The sequence below is a fragment of the Pteropus vampyrus genome, unplaced genomic scaffold (genome assembly GCF_000151845.1).
Source record: "Pteropus vampyrus isolate Shadow unplaced genomic scaffold, Pvam_2.0 Scaffold58, whole genome shotgun sequence".
NCBI lineage: Eukaryota > Metazoa > Chordata > Mammalia > Chiroptera > Pteropodidae > Pteropus > Pteropus vampyrus.
This window is the reverse complement of record NW_011888839.1, coordinates 8,522,808-8,528,807: the sequence shown is the minus strand read 5'-3', so window position 1 is coordinate 8,528,807 and position 6,000 is coordinate 8,522,808.

The following is a 6,000-nucleotide window of genomic DNA, read 5'->3' as shown; positions in this document are numbered from 1 at the left end:
CTGCTGCTGTAAATGCTTCCCTGGTGTGCTCTTAGGGATCTAGTGAGCACCACAGGGCCTTTGCTATGTGTTCTTCCTAAACCTAGTTTTACCTTGCTTTTGAATTCTCTGGTCCTTAGATTACTTCACTACTTCTGAGACAACACAAGCATCTCTTTCTGCAACCTCATTACCTTCAGAAGAAAGACCCCACTCTGTTTTCACTTTCATTTGGCATTTCTTGTCTCTTCATCTGGATTTTATGAGGCAACTGCTGGGACCCATTTCTCTTTTATCTTCTCAGATGTGAAATCCTACTGGATCTGAGCTTCCTTCTCTTTGTCACAATTCTTACCTTAACATTAAGAAAAAAAATAAAATAGAGCTTTTAAAAACTGGGTGTTAAACTGTTTCTACAGAACTTTCTATCACCTTCAAAAGTTCTAGAAATCGTTTTTATTTACATAATTATGAATTTGGGGTGTGTATGTGCATGTATGTTTTATAGATAAGCGTATCCTGTTTTTCTGCTGTTTCTATACAAATCAGATTCTTAGAGCCAGTGTTCTAGGCACAAGACTCAAAATACTTGCTCTTCTTGGAAATATTGCATTTTTCTTTCCCTTTAGTCCAAGAGAATGATACATCTCCTATCTGCTCCCAGAACCCATTCTTACTTTTTTTCTTGTGTTAAACTTCGGATAAACCTACACTCTGCTTTCTCAAAATTAGTGACAACGAGTGGGCTTATCAACAAACGACTTCCCTCTTTTTTTTTAAACTTTATTTTATTGTGCTAAGAATACTTATCATGAAATCTACCCTCTTAATTTTTTAAGTGTATAATAGAGTATTGTTGACTATAGGTACAGTGTTTTACAGCAGATCTCTAGAAATATCTCACATCTATCAGAAGATACTCTGGTTGTGTCCATGTCTTGGCCACTGTGAATAATGCTGCAGTGAACATAGGGGTGCATATATCTTCATGGATAAGTGTTTTCAATTTTTTTTTCTTTTCAGAAAAGGGATTGCTGGGTCATATGGTAATTCTATTCTTAATTTTTTGAGGAACCTCCATACTGTTTTCCATAGTGGCTGTATCAATTTACGTTACCACCAGTAGTGTATGAGGGTTCCTTTTTCTCCACAACCTACCCAACATTTATTACTTGTCATGTTGATAATAACTTTTCTAACAGGTATGAGGTGGTATCTCATCGTGATTTTGATGAAGCTGAGCATCTTCTCATATATCTGTTGGCCATTTGTCTTCTTGGGAGAAATGTCTGTTTAAATCCTTTTCCCATTTTTTAATTGGCTTGTTTGTTTTTTTGGTGTTGAAGTGTATGAGCTCTTTATGTATTTTGGATTTTAGCCCCTTATAGGAGGTGTTGTTTGCAAATATCTTCTCCCATTCAGTTGGTTGCTTCTTTGTTTTGTTGTTGTTGTTGTTTTGCTGTGCAATGGCTTTTTAGTTTGATATAGTCCCATTCATTTATTTTTGCTTTTACTTCCCTTGTTTTTGAAGTCAAATTCATAAAATCTTTTCTAAATCCAAGGTCCATGAGTTTAGTACGTATGTTTTTGTCTATGCAATTTATTGTTTCGAGTATTATATTTAAGTTTTTGATCCATTTCGAGTAAATTTTGGTGTATTGTGACAGATAACAGTCTAGTTTCATTAAATTACATGTAGCTTTCCAATTTTCCCAGCATCATTTTTTGAAGAGAGTTTTTTTCCCCCATTGTATGTTTTTGGCTCCTTTGTCAAAAATTATTTGTACACATGTAAGTGGTTTTATTTCTGGGCTCTCAATTCTGTTCCATTGGTCTGTGTGTCTGTTTTTCTGTCAATACCATGCTGTTTTGATTATTGTTGCTTTGTAGTATAATTTGAAGTCAGGCAATGTAATATCTATGGCCTTGTTCATTTTCCTCAGGATTACTTTGGCTATTTGAGGTCTTTTGTGATTCTATACAAATCTAATGATATTTTGTTCTTCTTTTAAAAAAAATGTGGAATTGGGATTTTCATAGGTAATAGGACTATTTTAGCTATGTTGATTCTTCTATCAAGAACATGGGATATCTTTCCTTTTCTTTATGTCTTTTGCAATTTCTTTTAATCATATCTTGTAGTTTTCAGTGTATAGGTTTTTCACATTCTTTGTTCAGTTTGTTCTTAGGTATTTTATTCTTTTTGTTGAAATTGCAAAGGGACTTGTTTTTTCCATTTCTCTTTCTGAAATTTCATTTCATAGGAATACAATGGATTTTTATAGATTGATTTTGTATCCTGCAACTTTACTGTATTTGTTTATTATTTCTAATAGGTTTTTGGTGGAGTCTTTAGGATTTTCTATGTAAAGAATAATGTTGCCTGTAAAAAGTGACAATTTGGCTTTTTCGTTCCCAATTTGAATGCCTTTTATTTCTTTTTCTTGCCTGATCACTTTAGCTAAGACTTCAATACGATGTTTAATTAGAGTGGTGATAGTTGACGGCCTTGTCTTGTTCCTGATCTTAGAAAATAAGCTTTCAGTTTTTCACCATTAAGTATGATATTAGCTGAAGGTTTGTCATATATGGCCTTTGTTATGTTGAGGTACTTTCCTTTTATACCCATTTTATTAAGTGTTTTAATCATAAATGGATGCTGTATCTTGTCAAATGCTTTCCTTGTATCAATTGATATGATCACATAATTTTTATTCTTTGTTTTGTTTATGTGACGTATCACATTGATCTATTTGAGTATCTGGAACCATCCTTGTGCCCATGAAATGAACCCCACTTAATCATGATGTATAATCTTTTTAGTGTATTGTTATATTCGATTTACTAGTGTTTTGTTTAGGATTTTTGCATCTGTATTCATCAGAGATATTGGTCTGTAGTTTTCTTTCTTTCTTTTTTTTTTTTTTTGTGATATCCTTACAGGGTTTTGCTCTCAGGGTAATGGTAGCCTTATAAAATGAGTTAGGAAGTATTGCCTCTTCTTCAACTTTTTGGAAGAGTTTGAGAAAGACAGATATTAAATCATCTTTGAATGTTTGGTAGAATTCACTAGTAAAGCCGTCTGGTCCTGGATGTTTACTTTTTGGGAGAGTGTTGATGATTGTTTCAATTTCCTTACTGTTGATTGGTCTATTTAAATTTTCTAGTTCTTCATGATTCAGTCTAGGAAGGTTGTGTATTTCTAAGAACTTGTCCATGTCTTCTAGGTTATTGAATTTGGTGGCATATAGTCTTTCATAGTATTCTTATATAATCCTTTGCATTTCTGCTGTGTCCGTTGTAACTTCTCTTCTTACATTTCTGATTTGATTTTTTTTTTTCTCCTTAAAGGAGTGAGTCTAGCCAGGAGATTATCTTTTTTAATATCTTCTTTTTTATCTTTTCAAATAATCAGCTCTTTGTTGCATTATTTTTTTCCTATTGCCTTCCATTCTCAATTTCATTTAATTCTGAACTAATTTTTATTATTTCCTTCCTTCTGCTGACTTTGGATTTCATTGGTTCTCTTTCTAGTTTTTTAAGATGTAATTTTAGGTTGTTCATTTGGGATTTTTCCTGTTTCTTGATATAGACCTGTAAACTTTCCTCTTATTATCGCTTCTGCTATGTCCCAAAAGTTTTGATATGTTTTATTTTATTCTCATTTGTTTCTGTGTATCTTTTGATCTCCTCTTTTATTTATTCTTTAACCCAGTTGTTCTTTAGTAGCCTGTTGTTTAATTTCCACATGTTTATGGTTTTCTCCCACTTTCTTGTTGCAATTGATCTCCAATTTTAATGCACTGTGGTCAGAGAATGTGCTTGGTATGATTTCAATCTTCTTAAATTTGTTGAGGCTAATTTTGTGTCCCAACATATGGTCTATTCTTGAGAATGTTCCATGTGCACTAGAGAAGAATGTATAATATGTTATGTGTTTTGGGATGAAAGGCTCTACAAATGTCAATTATGTCCATATGATCTAATATAATTTACGGCTGATATTTTCTTATTGATTTTCTGATTGGATGATTTATCCATAGCTGCCAATGGGGTATTTAAGGCCTCTACTATAATTATATTTTTTCAGTTTCTCCTTTTTGTTCTGTTAGTATTTGCTTTATATATTTTGGTACTCTCTGATTGGGAGCATGTATATTCATTTGTGTTATGTCTTCTTGATGTATTGTCCCCATTATCATTATGAAATGTTCACCTTCATCTCTTGTTGCCTTTTTTTATCTTGAAGTCTATTTCATCAGATATAAATATGGCTATACCTGCTTTTCTCTAGATGCCATTTGCTTACAGTATCATTTTCCACCCTTTTACTTTGATTCCATATTTGTCTTTGTAACTGTGATGTGTCTCTTGAAGGCAGAATATGATTGGTGTTTTTTTTTTTTGGATCAAATCTGCTGCTTTGTGCCTTTTTATTGGTGAGTAGAGTTCATTTACATTTAGGATGATTATTGATATATGAAGATTTCCTGTAGCATTTTATCTTTTGTTTTCTGGTAGCTTGATGTCTCCATTGTTTCTTTGCTATTGTCTTCCTGTCTGTTTTAGTTTTCCCTCTGTTTCCTCTTTTTAATATGTTATATGTCTGTCCTCTTTTTTATATGTTATATGTCTCTGTTTCCTCCCTCTGTTTCCTCTTTTTTATATGTTATATGTCTCAGTTCTGGATTCTTTTTGTATGTGTGGTTACAATTAAGTTTAAGTTTAGGTAAAAGGAAGCTTCATATATCTACTTGTCATTTTTGTTCTGTATGCATCTTACGTCCATTCCCCTTTGCAAATTCAGACCTTTATCCCCTCTCCTTTTATGTTTTTGTTGTCACACATTATCCTTATTTCTTCTGTGAGTTCATTTTTGAGTTGCAGTAGCCATTGTCATCTTCTCTCTTTTAAAAAAAATGTTTTTATTTCCTTTAACCTTTATGTTATGTTTAAGTGTATATTGCCCTATTCTGAATAAGGGTTGCAAATTCCTGCTTCTGTCAGTCATCTTATTCATAGTTTTGTATCCTTTTGCTTTTTGGTTTCAGGTAGAATAACCCCCTTCAGTATTTCTTATAATGCAGGCCTTGTAGTCGAAAATTTTCTCGACTTCTATATGTCTGAAAAGGTCTTTCCTTCTCCTTCATATCTAAAGGAGAACTGCTGGATTTATTATTCTTGGCTGTAATTTCTCGCTTTCAATAGTTCAAATATTTGATTCTACTCCCTGCTAGCTTGTAGAGCTTCTGCTGAAAAATCTGATGATAGTATCATGGGATTTCCTTTATAGGTTACTGTCTTCTTTTCCCTGGTTGCCTTGAGAATTCTTTCTTTGTTATTAATTTTTGACAGTTTTTCTATAATATGTCTTAGAGAAGGCCTTTTTTTGGATTGAGATAATTAGGTGTTCTTTTAGCTTCTTAGACTTGAGGATTCATTTCTTTGCATAGGTTTGGGTAGTTTTCTCCATAGATTTGGGTAGTTCTCATTGTCTATTTGGTTGAATAGCCTCTCTGTTCCCTTCTTCTCTTCTCCTTGGTATAGCCATTATTTTTATATTGCTTTTTCTGATCAAGTCAGATAGTTCTTATGGAGTTCTTTCTTATTTTCTTATTTTCTCTCAAGTCTCTCTCTTCTTCAGTCTGTTTCATTTCCAGATTTCTGTCTTTGATATCATTAATTCTTTCCTCCATCTGATTAGCTCTATTTCCTAAGCTTGCTTTATCATCATTCAAATCTTTTATTGAGTTCTTCAGCTCCAGAATTTCTATCTGGCTCTTTTTTAAAGTTCCAGTGTCTTTCATAAAGTATTCCTTTTGTTCGTTGATTTTATTTCTGAGTTCATTAAACTGCCTATCTGAGTTTTCTTGCATTTTGTTGAGTATTTTCAGAACTGCAATCTTGAATTCTCTCTCATTTAAATCTCATTTAAATATTTTCATTTATTTAAATTTATTTTCTAGAGATTTTTCATTTTCTTTCTGAACTGGCTTGTTACCTTGGTTGTTCATGATATTT